General features: G+C 31.4%; 1 long non-coding RNA gene across 1 annotated transcript in view; it reads right to left on the bottom strand.

Moving 5' to 3' along the window:
• The window catches only part of LOC108765310 (uncharacterized), a 202,503-nt gene that overhangs the window by 69,583 nt on the left and 111,890 nt on the right, over positions 1–21,030 (bottom strand). Inside the window, exon 3 of the long non-coding RNA XR_001940315.1 lies at positions 10,345–10,387. This is a non-coding gene — a long non-coding RNA (uncharacterized LOC108765310). The remainder of the gene's footprint in view (positions 1–10,344; positions 10,388–21,030) is intronic.

Genomic DNA, 21,030 nt, shown 5'->3' with positions numbered 1-21,030 from the left:
TCCAAATAAACCTTATATTTTAAATACAACGTAACGCAGTATATACCTTAATTACATTTCCAATAACTCCATTAATGCCGTTACCGAGCTCTCTAATTACATTCTTAATTACGCTTGACCAATACATACATGTATTTTCGGAAGCGGATATAATGGTCCAAAATATTCGTTTTATTTACCAATTTTATGTCTGAATTATCGTCAATATTATAAGCACTTTATGAATATTATAACTCGTAATATTCTAACGAGACAACTTCATTCAATAAATTACGACTGGAGAGACCGATTAAAAATTATAGCGTTTTTCACTGGCAGAACCGGTACGCACTCAGTGCACATTAAAACTGTTGTATATTAACCTAATCTGACTGTAAAAGTGAGAAATCTCAGTTAATAAAATACCCAATGTATATTTATCAAATATCACAATAAAATGTATTAAGGATTTCGTGGTTTAATTCATTTCTATATTTTTATAAAATGTACATTTTTATGTCGATTTGTGTACAACGGCTTTAAAGTGCACTGAGTGCGCACTAGCTCTGCCAGTGAAAAACGCTATTAGATTATTTCGAATTTTGGAAACCAATTGGATTTATCCTTTTTATTAGTCTATCATATTTTATATGTCAGACAATATGAATCCTAAATATTAAACGTAAATCCTAAATATTTTAGGCAATGTAAATCTCCTGTAGATCTCGAAGAAACCAAAGAATGAATTGTAAAAAACCGTCACGTTTTTCTCGTAATTTCTTCACAGAACTTTACGACTTGAGTCACATATCTACGCAAAAAGAATGATTTTGCTGAAGTCCACAGATTCAGTTAGATACTAAAAGAGCAATTTTGCTGAAAAATCTAAAAATTTAGCAAGATATAAATCTGAAAAATAATTTTGCTGGACCATCAAAATAATTAGGTAGAACGACAGAATTGGTTGTTAAAATATCAAAACATTTTGCAGCATTACTCATCACGCTTAAGATTTCTGCAAAATTATTTTGATGGTCCAGCAAAATTATTTTCAAATCTGTATGTAGCCAATTTAGATTCTTCAGCAAAATTGCTCTTTCAGTGATAAATCTAAAAATAATTTTGTTGAATTATGAAAATAATTATGTAAGATGCTCAAATATACTGAAGCGCAATGCTACAAAAAGTTTAGATATTCTAGCAACCAGCTTAAGCGTCCTACATAATTATTTTGATTCAACAAAATTATTTTCAGATTTGTATCTAGCTAAATTTTGTGATACTACAACAGAATTATTCTTTCCACATATTAAGGTTTGTATCGTTATATCGGTGTGATGTTCGATTTTTACTATAAACACAACGTGGAAACACTCGGATGAATACCACTCTCGTTATCGTTAACGAAAACTACTCATTTCTGGCTCTTTTATCTGTCCATTATTAATTCAGTCGGTGGAGACCGGAAAAGCAAATACTTTCGAATTATTCATAATCTCCAAGGTATTCGCGAGAAGCATAATGGGTCTCGGTGAATAAAAGCCCTTACGGTCTCGTTGACTCTCTATCGGAACACCTGCGAGTGCCCGCTGCAAATTAAAATCATCCGGGAAAGGCGAGAGAAACTAGAATCATCACCAACGCGGAAATACGATCTCGCAATTTCTTCATTCTGGAGATTTCCAGCACTCGTGACATACGATAGACAGGTGTGTAATTACTCACTTTGTTTTCAAGTAAATGGTTACCTATACTCTTAATTGCAATTTTGAATGTAATACGATATCGTAAATTACTACATTATCACATGCAATTATAATTATAATACAAACAATTATATTTACATTATATTTGTATTCTATTTACACTACAAACAATTATATTATTTAATTTTTACTAGCTATTGTAAGTTAAAAAAACAAAAGAATTCTATTGTTGTTAAAAAAAATAAGAACTCTTTATAAACTATCAAAACAAATTATGTGTTGCATTATATAATATTGTATGTTAGAAACAATAGTTATTTAGATAGCATCTTTTTAAATTATGCTTTGATAAAGTTATTTTGTGTAACATATTTTTCTGTAAATTTCTAATTATTCTTACCTTATGTTTTCTTTCTCAAAAATATATTATTTCCTCATAACAATGATTAATAAATGCGCGCTAATTAATGTTGCATATAACTGATAAAATATGCAAAATATTCGTACATATCGCTTTGTGCGGGAATTTCAATTTTAATGAAAAGGAAGCCGCTACCGACACACCAACGACTGATATATATGTATATAGGAGAGAGACTACCCTGCGCGCTTCCTGCAACTGACGTTCCGTCTCCTTTCGCCAAAGGACTAATTTGCAAGGCAAGGGATTTAATTAGCAAGTGCGCAAAGACAGCGACCGCACGTTAATGTCGCGTAATATGGCTCTTTTTAATCGCCCGTCTAATCTAATGCGCTGGACTTAGATTCCTTGTCTGCTATATTTGAACAGTTTTTGGCATACGCAATTTTTCAGTCTAGAAAAACTTTTTAGCTACATGCGCGAGAAAAAAACGTAAAGATAATACTGAATACGCTATTTTCTATAGATAATACGTTTCACCTTCCAAAGACATAACTGCATGTTCATAATACGCTTTCGTAGTATTTGTGCATACAATTCACATCGTTGATATCGTTATGTAATAACTCTACGAGAATTGATTCGCGTTGTTGTTTATAATTAACGTGACAACTGCGGCTTTATACTTGCATAGACAGCATAATCACGTAACGATGCAATCATAATTACAATCGTAATTACAACGATGTCATATGAGAGACCGGCAAATTCGTTTGATCGACGATTCCTTTTATCATAAACTGTACAAAATTCTTCTTATCAAGAGAACTTACAATAATTTCTTTTTCCATTCACGCTTCTAAACTCAAATATCTAATTGATATTAATTTAGCTTTTTCTTATTTGTTTAATTAATAATTATAACTTTTTTTTCTTTTCTTATTTCAAATATTTATTCGTTACTGTAATGTGCATCTTTAAATTTTATGAGATCAAGCTGAGCTAAACTAAAATTATTTATATTTATTTATAGCAAATAAATGTAAAATACTACGTGTATATTTATACATTTTTCAAACCGTATTTAATGAAATGTGTATTTCTCTCTTATCTCAACTTTTTCCATCCAATATTCGTATGCATCTGTAAAATTATTAAAATATTTCCAATTAAAGAGATATTCTTGCAAGATTATTAAAATATTTTTCCTTGATAAACTGTTTTGCATCGAGACGCGTACATATAGGATTTTCATCGAGTATTTTTGTTTTTCCCACGATTGGCTTTTCGCGCGACCTGTTTGTTCTCTTTTCTCTCTTCACTATATACGCATATACACACACGCATTTTATCCCGTACGTTCGACCTTTTTGCATCCCCTTTTTCACGTCCCTAGGAATATTCTGGATATCCTTGATTCTAATTCAATCGCACGATTTTCTCCTAGAAAATCCCTCCCCTTGAGATGGCTTTGCTCAATATCACCTACTCACCTACGATCTTACGAACCTTTCTCGTACTTACCCTCTCAAGCCGCCGCTGGTGCGTTTTTCAATTCCGACCTCGAGACCGCTATCCGCTGGACTGCCGCTGCGCGATAAGATTTAAGGGTGTCTCGACGAGAAAGGAAACGACTCACGGTAGGATAAATTCCCTTCACGGGGTTTTGTGAAAATTTAGAATTTCGTGTAAAAGATGAAATATAAAATGGTCAGGGCATAAACTTAATAGAACGCGACCACCGGAGCTGACGTAAACGAAGAATTTTTTTATCCTCACTTATATTCTTAATTCTTCTCTCTCATATAATTATTTTTAATTCATCTTATACTGTAAAATTCCTGATTTCATTAAAATGTTATCGTATACTATAACATTTATTTCATACGAAAAAAACTCCTTTCGCCAAGAAATTTCTATAATATTACCGAGACTGCACTGATAAAAATATTATATTTAATATACTTTTAAGCTATACAAGTTGAATTTAATTCCATAAGATTATTACATTAAATTTGATTATATTAAATTAAATTTTATGTATTTGTAGCTGAAAAGAATATTTGTGTACATGTACATGAAATTTATTGTACTTTTCATAAAATATCATGAAATTTAATGTACTTTTCATAAAATTTTATGCGAATTTACATGAAATTTAATGCACACATTCATTACTTTTTAGTTGCGTCATAACCAGAAGTTTTCTTTACATGTTACTTAAATTCATAACGAAATTTCTAACAGTGCGTGTCACGTTAGAATTGCGAATATGATTAATAACTAGCAGAATATTATCTGGTAGCTACGAAATGGAAATTGTTTACGAGTGATGCAGCACGTTTTTCTTGTAAAAAGTATCAACTTTTTCGATCCAACTCTCACCAGTATTCAGCAAGATCCATGTCTCATCCGCGAGATTGTAAAATACTCACGTTTGCACTTCTCTACGTAGCTTTAAAAGTTATTTCCGTAAATGTCTGCTCCATGTATTCCCTATGTCCTCGTTATGTAACAACACGAGATTTACGGACTTTTTCCCCAGATCTTCTTTCGCGATAATTAGATTAAAAACGTCCGCGTCACGTACCCGCATTAGCAAATTTTATGCAGTAATCACAGAAAAATTTCATTAATTTTCACGAAAGCAATTGTGTTACTGAATTTATTAAAAGTCTAAATTTATCAAAAATCTAAAAGGTATATGAATATATTTAATAAATATCTTTCTGTATTATTTCGTGTGAGTTTTAATTTTCGTACAATCAAGTATACCGGATTAAAACATATCAAAGTCGCACACATAATTAACATCGTATCTTTTTATACTCGGAACAAGGAAATGGAGACTTCGCTATGTGACACTATCCTGAAACTTTTAATATTCCTTCTCTTTATTTTGCAAAGATTAAATTTATACTGTGCTCTTGCTAGACGGAAGTATACGTAAAACTAAAACAACTTCAACGACAGCTCGACAATGCTTTACTTCGAAATGTTCGCTTAATTTCCAACTTCCAATTCAGCACGAGAATTAAAATTCTCTTGCACAAAAGTGTCTAGTAAATTCTTTATGATAAAAACGGAAAAGAGAGAGCACGAACGAAGAAACTTCCTTCGGTCGCATCAATTCTCACTTCTTATATTTCATCGCGCTCGGTTCGACGATCCCAACGTGCTAATCGATATTTACGCCCTTTTAACCCAAGGAGTAATTAATTATAACTTTCGAAACGGTGAACCATTTTTTACAATGACTACGTATAAATACCTATCAATACCCACATAAATCACGAGAAACTGCAAACTAATGTAAATCAACATGTAACAGTATTATATTGTGCACATTTATTTATTTAAGATACTTTGTAATAATATTCCCTTATAATATTATATTATACGGAAAGAACGATTCTGTTAAAAATGTATAAAAAATGTCTAAAAATTTAGTTAGATACAGATCAGAAAATAATTTTGTGAAATTATCAAAATAATTAATATAGAACACACAACTGATTACTAAAAAATATTACAAACATTTGCGCAGGATTGCTCATCATGTTTGTATACGTTTCCGTACATATTTATAATTACTTTTATAATTTAACAAAATTATTTTCAGATCTGTATCCCGCGAATTTTTATAAATATTTCAGCAAAATCGTTCCATAAAATAGTCATAATTGCATCGAGATTATCCACTTCTGAAATTATTCTTATTCTGAACTTCAATTGAATAAAAAGTTTTTACACGACACTACTTTTCCACATTCTTACGCGATTTTGCATTTTTGAAAAACTATGCTCACGGTTATCCTGTTTGAAGAAAAATCGCCGACTTTTCGCGTATTTCAACATGCGCGATGCTCACATGTTACTGTCAAGTTTAAGGTCAAGCAAAAAACGCTATTTTCCAGCAGTGGCTCAGCGACGGACGTAAGAGGATTAAGCTAGTTTTCTTCCCGCCGGATTTGGTGCGTCGCACCAGCTGCTGCTGCTGCTGTCGCCCACTTTCTGCTTGTTTCGTTTCCTTCTATGACGCACGATGATTAACGCAATTAATGTGGATTTTCATCCACCTGTCTGCCATTGGCTTCATATTTGGCGATCACTTAGTTTAACATTGTTCGATCGTTCTTCAAATAAGGTTTCTTCCGCAATCATCGTATACTATTTTTAAAGCATTAACATAATATTATAATAAAAATCCTACAAAACTATCAAAATCATACAACAGTAATACATAGTAATTTTCAAACTATAAACAAAGTTGGTCAACGTTGCTCGATCTCTGATATGATTAATTATCCAAATTATACTTGCATTGTTTACACATTGCTCAAATTAGTATATTTGTGCTAAAAACAAACAATATGTCGAACAAAGATTTTAATTATAAATAATAATCAAACAAGGAACATATAAGCCTATCGCTAGATGTTTTACAAAAATGATTCTTTATTAACTATACACAATACAAATACATAAAACGTTTTCGACCAGCATTATTAGGTCATCCTGTATACCGAAAATTAATATTTGAAAAGTAATTAAAACACATAAAACGATCAAAACGATTAATTCGATAACAAGAAAAAGTAAGATAATCAATTATTCACCTGCTGATCCGCCGTTACTCGATACCTCTCACAAATTGTCGGATCTCCTCCTTCCTCTCGGATTTTTTCACTACACACACACACACACACACACACACACACACGCACATATATGCACACGAAGCACACAATAGCGCAATTCTTTTCACTCCCGACGAACCGTACGACGAAAACTTCGAAAGCGATGCGTCATGCTTTCAAATTTGAATACAGAAAAGAAGTTATCAAGGAAATATGCATCGCCCGTAAAAATCGATAATTTTTAATTTTCTCCATCGCGTCGATCGCGAACAAAATATATCCAGATAAATAACGATCGTTTCGCTATGCTTACAAGTTGTTAATCGTAATGGTAATTATTTAGAATACCCTCCCCCTCCCACCTGAAATCTTAATGAAAATACACTTATTCGATGTGTTTTCACTCAAAACGAAAGACGAATAAGACTCTGGCAAAAATAATAGTAATAGTTAAATGCATGAATCGATTGCTAATTTGAATAATCGTCAGGAATGATCGCATTTTAATAGAACAATCATTAATGTAATAAGTACGGCGAGCGGCTCGTATCGCTGCCTGCCCGATCGAGTCTCACTGTGCGAATGATACCGCAATGCACGACCTTGCGTAAACACAACACCACGCGCCGTACGTTGTGCGCCAGCCAACTCGTCGCCGTTACGAAATATACGTATTTACTATTGTAAAATATTTAACGTCGTTCTGCTCCGTATATTTCCGATTAATTATGATATATCGACTATTACTGCACAGCTTGCGATAAGCTTTTTGCAAGATTTCGTTCTAGAGTCGGCGAGTTCGTTTATTATCGCGCTCTTAATTCGAAGACAGTAATACCCGTTTCTATCAATGTAGATTAACTTTAATTTCGGTTCACTTTACCTTTCCATCCTTTTTTCATTTTTAGAACTAGAAAAAGATGAAGAGTTAGTTAAATCAAGATTAAAGTTAAATTACATCGGTAGAAACGGGCATAAGTGAATTACGTTAAGGAGGTTGTAAGGGCATAAAACATATATATTAATATTTTCGCTTTAAACAAACTACATACATGTGAAAGTTGTGTTTATAACATTCTGGTTTTATTGAGCAACACATTTTTATAGGTTATTTATTTTATTTGTTATTAATTTTATTGTTATAAACAAAAATTGTTAAAATAATAAGAAAAGTCTAAATGTTTTTATATAAATATATTAAGTACTAAACATGACTTATGCAAAGTTTCATTGAGAATTCAACATTAGTTTATAACAAATAACAAATTTTATTTATTTACCGAACAATTAATGTCTGCATCTCAAGATAACTTTACAAAAATGTTGTTGAATTCCTAGAGTATTTATATAAAAAAATTGAGATTTTTATCATTATTTTATAATACATTTTCATATATTTATATTAGAGTACAAATTTAAAAAATATTACTACTTATTTAAATAACTTTTGATCTAGATGGTCAATTGTTTCTATTTTTTTTGTATTATTATTAAATGAAATTTAGAATAGTCTATAATTTTTTCAAGTGGTTCTTAACATATTGCATTTGCCTTACAACCTTCTTAAACAGTGTCTGTATTCTGTAATCTTTCAGTAACAAAAGTGCCGTTATATCGTTGCGCATGTATTGTGTACGATAAAAAAGCTGCACAATAATAACGACAACGAATTGTTGTTAAGAATTACAAAATACATAGACACTGAGATCTGTTCGAATCTATTTGACTCAAAATGTATTTTATTTTCTTACTAATATATATTGTTTAAAAACTTCTTTCTCCGGTATTTGATAATTTTGTTCGTTAATGTAAGAATTTTTTCGTAAAATTTTTTTATTTTTCATTTTTTACAGCTTTTATTTACATTGATCCAAACAATACGATTGTATAATAAATTTGAACAGACCGTTAAAACGATAAAAAATCGAAATCGCGTATAAATCTGAATACACGAGAAATATATGTGAAATATATACCGAAATTCAAATATCGTTAAAGAAATGCGTAATTATTATTATATTTATATTAATTGCCTGAAGTATTTGAAGACTCGATACACACATACATATATAAAATATAATTAAAATATATCAAGTTTTCAAACAATATCAAAATACATGGCATATAAAATTATAATTAAAATTCTGTCATGAAATCTGATGCGAATTGTATAATTACGAATCCCCTAAAACGGGCTTTAAAATAGAAATTAAATAATTCGCGTATAATATTTTTTCTTATTATCATTTTCATTAATATCCTATTAACATATACTTATTAATATCGATCAACTGCCATATGTAATATTTAAACACAAAAAAATTGAAAAACAAATCAACGAGACAATAAAAATTAATATCAATTATTACAATTAATATTGAATGACAAATCAATACGCGTTTAAAAGTAATTGTAGATTTAAATAAATTTTATATGTAACATTAATCAAATTTGACCTTATAATTCGAAAATTATTGCAATTTCAATAATTTGTAGTTATAAAATGTTATATTATTTTATAAAAAAGATTTAAACTTAAAATCAATTATAAATTAATAGTTTAAATACTTAATTCTTATTCTTTTAGACCAAAACAGACAATAGGTAGAACAATGTAACACGTAATTATTTTAAAGGATACATTTATGAGGCTCTAATACATATATATGAATAACTCTTAAATCAGATAATTTTTTTGCTGTTCTAGTACATATTTCTGATTGCAAAAAATAACCTTTCATTCAGTTGATACTTTTAACAATACGAATATCTCCGACGTTATTTAAATGTATAGTTATTATATTTGCATAGTAAAAAACTTCACATATTCATAGTTTTTAAATTATTGAAAAAAAACAAATAAAGGTTCTCTTTGCGCTCTAACTAACGCTAACCACTAGAAACTAATAACGAGAATGCTCTGAACGATTATTATACAGCATATTTTTATTATCTATAAGAATATCTATTCTGCGTATACGTTAAATCTCAGACTTTAACCTGACAGCACGCTTGCGATCTAATTGAATATTTATGGGGTACGTATTCTATCGATCTTTTTATACGTGTTCAATCTTATGGTCCACCGTATTATGTAGGCCGATCTTTCTTACTTTACTTCAAGTAAAGAGGATAGGATCAGATTAAAGTTTTTGCGGGACGGTCCACGGAAAAATCGATATACCAACTCTGTAACGAGAAAGCGTTCTCTAAACTCATCTCAGGATCAAGCCGGATTAAATGCGCAAAGGATTAAAAATTACTCAAGCATTGGATTACGTCAACGCCGAAAGGAAATTATTTTACATCATCCACGTTATCTCTTTAAAGTCGTTTACGCACAAAATGCTGTACATATTAAACAGAATATTAAATTATATGGATTTCGACAGTTTTACAAAATCTTAAATTTTGAGATTGAATAAATACATCTTGTCTATAATAAATTAAAGATTCAATAAATATTGTATTTTCAAGAAATTTTTTATATTTGTGATATTGATGTTCGATTTAACTATCGTGCTAAATAATATATATTTAGTAATCATTTCCAAAGTGTATTATATTTTTTATTTAATTATGTTAAAACGCACTTTTAGTGTACTGTAATAATAATATTAATTCCAAAATAGCGATTAATAAAATTTTAGCTACTTACAATATGTGCTATTCGATGTGGCGTTTTGGCGCGATAGTTTGACCTGCAAAAAAGAACAAGAATTTTAATAAGATTTCTTATACGTACATATATTACATTAGAAATAAAGAAATTAAATTAACAAAACTACCCTTTGCTCATTTTTCAAATTTTCCTTCATGAGAATCTAATCCAATGATTTTATTTTAAGTAAAAGAAAGATACGTGTATTATATTTTTTTTTTCACAAAGCAGTCGCAATATACGATACGAGAAGAAATGGCAAATTTGCTTCAAATTCACTTCAGAATATATTGTATTACGCATTCTTGAATCCTGAGATTCACTTTAATCTGCATAACTGAGCCACCCGACTTCATACCAGCTTCCAAAATAGTGGCACCGCACGAGCTGCTCGAGAATTCAGATTAGATTCAGAGGACGCGCAAGCAGGCCTCGCTTATAACTCTATCGAGCGTGCATATTAGCATCGAGAAGAGGAAGATACCTCGCACGTCTTTTTACTCTCTTATTTCTAGGCGATCGATCGATTGACCAGAAGGTCGAAGAATCTCTCTCCGCATCATTCGTGCGCGACATCCAATAAGGCATCCAAAGCCCGACGATAGTCGAGGGATTTCGCAAGGTATAAACCTGCAAGAATGGCTCTGGCATGGAAATCGCGGATCGACGTCTACAATCGTCGAATAAGAATTGCCTATGTCCTTCCTTGTTATCCTATTCGATCCCACGTTTATTGTGTCATCGCACGAACGCGAAACCGCGTTTCGCGCAAGAGGGAGAAACAGTAATTGAAGGGCCGCGCTACTGCCCGAACGTGCCGCACGAGAATGCGGTTTTCGCAGCTGCAGCTGCACGAATCGAAGCGAAACGCAGTTAGCGGCACGTCGTACGTGCCACGCGATTTCTCGCGAGACCGTTCGGTCGCGTTGGCGCGAATTAATTACGACCCGGATATAACTCGGCGAAAATAACCGCCTTCCATCCGACGGTTATTTTCGCCGATGGAAAATGTTGCGGCTTGTCTGCTCGTGTGTGCGTACACACGTCAGAAATCACGATTATTATTTCCTGAACGCTCGCTACCAGCTGCATCTCTCGTCGACTATTTGCCGTGGTAAGTAAATGCCGCACTTCTCTACGCGACTTCTCCGGAACATCGGCGCGTTTTCGCTCTCACCTCTCGTGTTGCTTACGCGAGCGCTTATGTAATGTAATTACATTCCGCATGATGCATTCTGTACGGAAGAACGAATATCTTATATGTTACGCTAGTTCTACGAACTTTTCAATAACTACTCATCTGAAACATTTTTTCGATACCCTGAGAAAAATGTCCGTTCAAAAAGTAACAAACAGTAATTTATCGAATAGTCCTAAAATTTGATCGGATAGTCTTATAAATCCGATCAAAATCAATCGGAAATATTCGTTTGTTACTTTTTGAACGGATAAAGCCCGGAAATTTTTCTCGGTGTGGGGATAAAATACCGTCTTATATGAGAAATAAAAAAAGAATATATTTGTTAGAAAAAATGTGATATTGATATTATTAAAAATTAGGTTACTGTGCTCGCTATACACTGTGAAATTCATAATGTTAAATTATATCTAACTTGAATTATTTTTCATCATTTTTATAGGCCACATAATATATAGGCCATATAATATATTGTCAATTTAACTAAAATAATGAAATTAAACAATTTAAATCAAGAAAATGTATTTAATTTCTGCAGAGATGAACCGATTTACATTTTAATACATATAGAAGTTATAAAAATAACAACAAAATATAAATCGATCCATTTCTATAATTAGTTTTAAAGTAAATAGCGTTTATATTAACATAGTTAGTAAATCATACATTTAATTTGAATCCAATTTAATACATTTTCTTGATTTAAATCGTTTAATTTCACTGTTTTAGTTAAATTAACGACGCGACGTATTGAGTAGGAGCAGTGACCACCTACAGAAATGATTAAAAATAAATTAGATGTCACTTAATAATATAAAATATAACAATAAAATACAGATCTGAAAATAATTTCGTTAAACCATCAAAATAATTATATTATACGTTTAAACTAGTTATTAGAATGTCAAAATTTTTTCCAGTATTACTCATCGTGCTCGAGATTTCTACAAAATTATTTTCAGGTCTATATAAATTTTTAGATGCTTCAACAAAATCGTATATCGTAAACGTAATAGCTATGTAGACTGCACGTAGTATTTGTGCTCCGTTAGAAAGAATCGAACATATCAGCACCTCTCTTCAACTCGATACTTTAGAGAAAAAGAGTAATATGATTCAAACTATCTCACTCTTTCTAAATCGATAGTGACGACTTCAGAGAAATACGCAGTCTATTTTACAAAATACACGATCTGACAATAGATTTGTTCGCGTTGCTTGTACGAGTATAACTTTTTCCTTTTCAATCTAAATAAATATTTATCTCAAGTGCAAAGTATATATATTTACAAAATATATATTTATTTCGAGTGCAAAAATTTTTAGAAATTTCAAACAACGCGGACAAATCTCATCCACACTATATATCCACACTGTTCTTCTTTTTTTTACAATTTCTGATTTCTTTACGCTTTCGATTGCGGAGCTTGCGCGAATTCCGTGATTGGATCTAAGTCAATAGACGAAAGAACTGCAAACGGGGGGATCGGATCAATCAATCGTCCATCGTCGAAACGGATAGCGCCATAAATTCTATCTCACGAATTTCGACAGGTCCGTGTGTGCAACCAGGCGCAACTGCGGGCGAAACTGCAACTGCAAACCGACTGTAATTGGAAGGGCCGTGGGGCGTGTACTATGTACCCGTCGCGTATATGGAAGTTATCGCGTAGAAGGGCCGTGATCGAAATCGAAAACCTCCGGGCGCGTAACGGCAGCGTTTTCGGCATTCGAATTAGGCGCGTCGACACGTAACACTTTAATCGAATTGCCACACACATTCGAGCTGGCACTTGCAGCTGCAAGTTACAAACTTTCAATCGCGCGCAAATTGGCTATCATAAATCAACGCCATCGTCGTAAGTCGCGTACCTAAGTAATTCGAATATTACTTCCCGTGCGACTTCACAGAGACTACGCAAGCACCACGATTTTACCCTGATAGCACACTTTGTCCGGGATACATCCTGGGGATGTCTTTAGAATGTTCACATGATATACGTTAAGGGACGTTTTCTGTCCCTTGGAAGTATGTGTTGTTAGGGTACATATACTGTTAGATCTATAGAGAGAAAGAGTATCAAATTTAACTTAACTTAAGTCACCACTGCTCCTACTCAATATATCGTTATTTTAACGTTATTAAAACAATGATTAAATTAAAATTTTGACACGCTATAGATTTAACAATGTAATGTTTATATTCAATTTGCTAAATCTGGATTTGCAATTTTATATCAATTTTATACCAACTCGTGCAGTATGACAGACTAAACATAAGTTGCTTAGATTATATAATTTTAAGAATTAATATATCCCATGTATAAATTATAAATGTTAAATATAAGATAATCATTGGCCATTTAATTATGTACTGTAATTAGTTCTTAAAGAATTAAAGCATATAATTAAAATAATAAATGTTTGTAACATAATTTCATGGACGATTAAAAATAACATTCGTAATGATGCAAAACAATTTAACTGAGTGCAAATAAGAATACTGACAAATAGCGGTGTATCATTATAATTTTATCTAATTAGCGTAAAATTTGTATTCTTCATATATGTATAATTAATATGTAAATATACTTTCATTTAATTTACAATTAAATGCGTATTAATATTCATACTGCCTTTTCACGTCATGATTCAAATTACTTATTACTTTTGATAATTGAATTTAGAGCAATTTGACCTGTGAAAATACTGATAACACGATGTAATTAGAGCTCTATTTTACCTATGTAGTAAATATTTTGTTGTAATATTGTTCATTTCGATATATACAGAAACGCTTTAATCTGATGATATAAAACTCATTGACTGAAGTTTCGTTTCGAAAAAAATTACCACACGCGTAACATTTTACACCCGCATTAGTTTGAAAGACTATATACAGAGTGAAACTTTTGTGTGTTGTCCCTTGGATTTTCTCCACCTTTCTCGTGCATTCGTATTTGTACAGAAGTACCCACTGTGACAATAATCGTAAAAATGTTGTTTCCCGAAACGTAAAATCCGTTTCGTTAGTTTGAAAAAAGCTATCAGAGAATTTAAGCTGTCATAAATTCACAAATAGTGATGCTCACTCCGATTCTACACGACGACGTAAGCCCACAGCAATTTATTTCGATTAAATTTAATCACGAAGTGACATGTTTTTTAATTTGTATTTATAAAGCTGATATAAAAAAAAACTTGAGAAAATAGATCCAAAGTGTGTCGGAAAAATTTAACCCCACGTCTGTAGCAAGTTGATCATACTCTGGAGTGAAAAGGGAACTTTCGATTTAAGAAACCTTTGTTTACCAAATCACGTTACTAGATTTTTGCTAACGACTTTATGGGGAGTTCGCAGATTTCATTTCCGAGTGGGCCGTAAATCCTAGAAACTTTTCAAATTAAATTTCTAAATTGCGCTTGATCTAGCACAGGGCACTCTCGGTCTCGCTTAACTACCTTCCTTTATTTTTCAAGCAGGCGAGAAAGTCCGGACAGTTTGACGAGCGTTTACTGAGTTTCGTTCGGGAATTCTCGGCGCGCAACTTTCGGAAGTCCTGGTCGAGAAGTCCTATGGTGGAAATAATGAATTGCTTCGCACTACGGATGATAAATGTGGCTTTGATAAATCGCAACATCCGCCACTAAATTTGTACTATGATATAATGAAAATGTGCTCGTACAGCTAAAGCTTTCCATCTTGCCTGTTATCAGGATTAATGAACTCAACTCGAAAGGTAGCGTAAGTAAGAGAGATTTGCAATTTCATTATAACTTCAACTAAAAATATCTAAAACTTTTTGTCGTGAAAAATAAACTGTTTTTCTGTTTCTCAAGAAATAAGCAAACGGTGCATACTACGCGCACAGAATGAGCAGCACATCGCATGTTTTTCACAATTCTTTATCTCTACTGATTTCCCTGGACGAAAGTTTAATAAGAGATTATTATTTTTCACATCTTTTATTCAAAATTAACCCACCGGAGTTTACAGTGAATCTATTGACCCACTCAAAGTTATTCTTTACGTTATATTCGATTTATAGTTATTAAAACAAGTTTACTCACATATTCTTTTTTATATGAATTATGTTATTCTGTTCATAAAATTAATTAGCACACATTAAATGAATGTTAAAGACCCAAAGTTAGTAACTGTGTTACAGATTTGGATCAATCACCTATGGAGGGTTAAATATCTTCGTAGGTAACCCTTAAAGACTTGTTAAAAATATAATCAACTTGAAATTATATAGTATATTTATTATTCTAATGGTAATTTCAGCATTATTACCGATTAGTAAAAATTTTAATATAAAATATCATCAAGGCATGTTCTTTCTAAAATTCGTATTAAACATATGCAAATATTCGACTGTACTTTCAACAAAATCGTCGTTCACGCATATTAATTTTTCCGAGAGTCTGAAATCTTATGATAGTCGTTAAATAAAGGCTCTTGAAGGTTTAGTGTATTAGTCTAAGGAAAACTGAAGACGCGCTAACATTGTCTTGAGAACGATCGTAAAATCCGAATAAGAAGAAGAGTAAAACCTGAAAGTACGTCAGTAACGGGTGATGGTGGTTAAAGGAAAGCGACAAAAAAAATCAGATGAAAAGAGCTAGCCGAATTGAGGTCAGCTGAATAATAAATCATTCAACAAAGTTCTTTTCAGAGACTGAAGTGCCATAAACTTTTTCGTATCTTTCTCAAAACAATTGTATGAAAACGTGAATTTTTGGATTCGCATGAAGAATGACAGAATAGTGAATGTACATAAATTAAAACAAAATATATATATATATAACGGCTTTGCTCAGAAAAGTAACTTTACTAATTCGTGGAAATAGTCTCTTGGGGTGGTTTTATACTCCAACAACAAGAAAAAGTAAATTGTTGTAAAATACTGCTTTGTGTGGATATCGTTTAATATATTTTCTTCTTTTTTTATAACTATTCTTTATAAACCTTTAAATATGCAATTCCATCTAAAATTTGCAATAAAAAAGTGTTATATTAATTAAAGTGGTAATATATATAACGTACGTAATGTACGAATAATACGTGAGAGAAAAGAGAGAAAAATAGATAGAATAAATAGGTGGGAAAAAATTGAAAAATAATCGAATATATAAGAAGAAAAAGAAAAATTAATGAAAGCTCAGGCCATTGCACGTTCCAAGAAGATATCAAAATAAATTCGGCAAACAGAAACTCAAGACTCTTAATTTTTTAAATCAACCCAGGGATCGAAAGCATACCAGAATCTGTTGTCAGAGATCAAGGCACTGGCCGCTCATTATATTGTTAATAATGACGGATAAAGTCGATCGATACGGAATTTGAATAAGAAATCAGTCTTTAATCTAGAAAGGAAGCGTGACTCACATCGAAAGCTCAGCATCATCGATAACTGAGATTATTCTCACGTTCCGATTTCTCTCCATCTCACAGATAAATAAGATTGCGTATTACCGAAGTGATAAATTAAACATAAAATAATGACTGTATTAGCAGTAGATATAACGATTGATTAATAGAACTTTCTTAAATTGTTAACGAGATTTTACAATAATTTGATTATATGAATAATGCTTATCTTCAGAATAGATTTCTTAATCAAATATTACATATATCGATGTGTTTTATTGTAGCTTTATATCATTTGTATTAATTCTTAACGTAAATAAATAATATGTATAATAAATATAATATGTAAATAAATTCGTTACAAAACTTTTATTTTTAAGAAATACTGTCATAACAAGCTAATACTTAAATGCTTATTCCGTTTAATATTTATTTCGTTTCTATTTATTTTTTTCAGAAAATTCTAACTAAATCCTTATTCTATATAATATCCTCAAATATTAATAAATTAGAAAACAATCAATAATATACATATATATATTATAATAATGATTAATAATAGTGATTTTTTTTAAGTGGGGTGCAAAACGCTACAATTAATTGTGAAAAAAGTCAAGTAATTACTACCAGATTAAACTTTGACTTATTTGTACAGAAATACGTGCGTAATGAATATCTTCAGAAAAAGTGAGAAAACATATTCTATATGTATTCGGTCCGTTTCATATAGTTAAAACACACACATTACTCTTTGCCAGTCTCTTTGACTGAGAGACCTTAATTTTACTTTAACGCATGCACTCTTTCGTACACTCCCTCGACAATCAATTGCTCCCACACTGGTAACTGGTACACACGTTCGCAACATAGCAGTTGGCCCGAAATTCCGAGCACACGCGCTCAATATTTCCCGATAGCATCACGTTTCCCTCGTATTTCCGTATCGCTTACGAGGTGCCTTTCATCTTATCGAATTCTCAGTGCCGTTGGAAAGTAGGGACCATGAGATAACAATAAAATTCAAAACTAACAATATCCGTGCGACGGCGGGTTCATGCTTATGCGGATATACAAATATTCATTCGCTTATGCGGATGTACAATATGTGTAAAATTGCGAAAACATATATATTAGATGTCCAATATAATATTATTTTGTATCACAAAATAAAAATAAAATAAAATAAAAATTGACAATAAACGTAACATAAAATTTCTAAGAGATTCATATAAATGATTTAAAATACATATATTAATATCACAATTCATTACATAAATATATATATAGTTTATTAATATTATATATACAATACTACAGAAATTACGCAGTGTCTCTGTACATTTATTATTATTAATTATTAACTAAATTAATAATTAAATTAATTTTATGTATATGCATGTGAAATATTATCATATATTAATTTCAAAAAATAGCTAAGTAATCAACGAATATTATTTCAATAATAATCTCTAATTTAAAATAATTAAAAACATAAAATTTATTACTTGACTGAAAAAAAATTGTGGGTCACGATAATAAAATTTGAAATAATAATTTCCATAACCGCATAACTCAATGATTACGACAGAAAGTTACGTTCCTGAGATGCATGCGGATAACGTATACGTGATAATGGATACGAGAACTGCAGTTGTTCCCGATAATGGTATCATGGATAAGCCTTGCAAAACGATAATACGTTCGACAAGAAAGATAAAGTCCCGCAGTTACGAGCTGGATGGAGATATCGAAGAATTTACACCACACACACTTGAATCGATATTCAAGCGACTTTATATTTATCTGATCTAAGTTTGCAATTTTATGTGTCAGATCTGAATAAAAGTTTAATCGGCAGATAACTTACATCTTTTTTAAAAATAATGTCAAAAAATTTCATAAATCCAAATCACCAAAAAATTAATAAAAACAATTTTATAAAAAGATAAAAAATTTATCATTTTTAAGCCAAAGTATATTCATTTATAACTATGATCTCTATACATTATCATTATAGAGTTTTCAGTGAAAAAACTGGTTAAAAATTACAATTTTTTGTTATCGCAAGTTTTTTGTTAAATCGACTGTCGATTAAAACTAGTGATGATATTTGCCGATAATAATTGATGTAATATACTAGCATATCATGGCAATGCCAATATTGTCATTCTAGTTTATGACAGAATCAAATATGTTCTCTCACGGTGTTACACGAAAAGAATTTTTTCACTGCGAATGGTACGATCGAAGAAAAAAGTGACAGTGACATAACTGAAATGGACGGATACTCTGTACATCGTAATGGAATATCCGTGCAGCAATTGGTTCAGTTAATAACGTTGCAAACATGAAACAGCAGTGGTATGTATTCATTTAAGATCAATATCCGTCCGTGATTGTAAAAATAAGAAAAAATTTATACTTTACAATAAAAATCTATGTATATTTTTTAATAAATAACGGATTATAAAAATTTTGAAGTGAAGTAACGATAAAACTGGAAAGACTAATAATGTAAAAAATAAAATATTTAAAAGAAACACTATATTAATATAATTAAAATAAGCTCTGTCTCAATATTTTCGTAAAGTACATGAATTATTATAGAGAGACAATGAAATGTCTTTTATTAATCGCAAATATGTTTTCTTAGAATGTCTTTCAATAAAATTAAATAAAAATAAAAAAAGGATTATAGTATAGAATCATGTCGACCACGATTATGGTTCAGAGAGAAGATACCGACGGAAATCGAAGAATCTAACTTCCTAGGTCCACTTTATTCGAGTTCCGATCAAGATCCGCGGCGGGCTCTCAATAGACCACTCGATCGACCGGAAGTGATAACAGAATGCACCTGTGCTTTCTCGTAATCGTTCGAGGGACTTCATTGTTACTGCCGCGCTTTCCTCAAAAGATTGGAAAACGGAGATATTGAGATTGAAGGAAGAATCCTTTCTCGATCGATCTATAATGATCGATTTCAAAGAGGAGCGAATAATATCGTTCTATCGAATCGTAATCTGCAGAGATTAAGCCATCAAATCGATTATAAAATTAAGTTCGTAATTAAAATGTTGCATATTATTTCGCTGTTTTATATTGATAATATTTTGTTAAGCTAAAAAATGTATTTGTTTGTTACAATTCTACATTATAAATTATATAATATAGAAATTATTATGAGATTTATTTTCGGAGATCTGAATTCGTATTATATTATATAAATTTTATTATCCATTATAAATTCTACATATATAAATTACATTACCGAAAATGGTAACATAGTTTATATATGTAAATAATTAAATTTGAAAATAACATTTTCAACAAATTTATGAATTTTGTAGCGTACCTTGGAAGCTTTATAAAAAAAACCTATGTGTACAGAAAAGAAATACGCTTAAAAGCATATATTTTATGTCGTAAAATAAATAGATCAGATAGAGTAAAATGTGAGCATAAAAGAAAGTAACAACATAGTCTCGCGACATCAATTTAAAAAAAAAACAGACAAACATGACAGTAGTCTCCCCTATGTCGTGTTTAAATATTAAAGGAATTAAGGGAAGAACGATAGTTGTGAGAGCGTGTGTTGCGCGGATATATCACCGTTTATTTAAATGTCAACGAAACGAAACAGATCACCCAAGAGAGTTTCGTGCGCGAAAAAATATACCGTCAGCAAACTGCGGCACAATTTTAATGCACACGTATTTTACAGAAAACCATCGTGTCCACTCTACCGACAAATTACATGAAAATTTACCGCGCTTCACCTCGACTTTTTTTCCACTACTTTCCAATGAACTCTGGGACATTTCTCTACCGAAAGATCGAGTTAAAGTACTCTAATAAAATATTATTTCTTTCTTCTGCCTTGACTTGCCTTCGAGAATTCAAGAACGACAGACGATCAATCTCCGAGGCTTTCTTTGCTGAGAATTATTTACGCAGCGGGGCTCTAAGTACATTATTGAATCATTATTTTCATTTTAATAGTTCGCTAAACGAATCGTTCAAATACAAAGATCGTTAACACTCAAAGCGAATTATTTGCGCTGACAATACCACACACGTGTCTGATTGATATCATCGTTCGAGATAAAGA

This window comes from Trachymyrmex cornetzi, unplaced genomic scaffold, assembly GCF_001594075.2.
Source record: "Trachymyrmex cornetzi isolate Tcor2-1 unplaced genomic scaffold, Tcor1.1 scaffold117, whole genome shotgun sequence".
NCBI lineage: Eukaryota > Metazoa > Arthropoda > Insecta > Hymenoptera > Formicidae > Trachymyrmex > Trachymyrmex cornetzi.
This window is presented reverse-complemented; position numbering and strand designations above follow the sequence as displayed.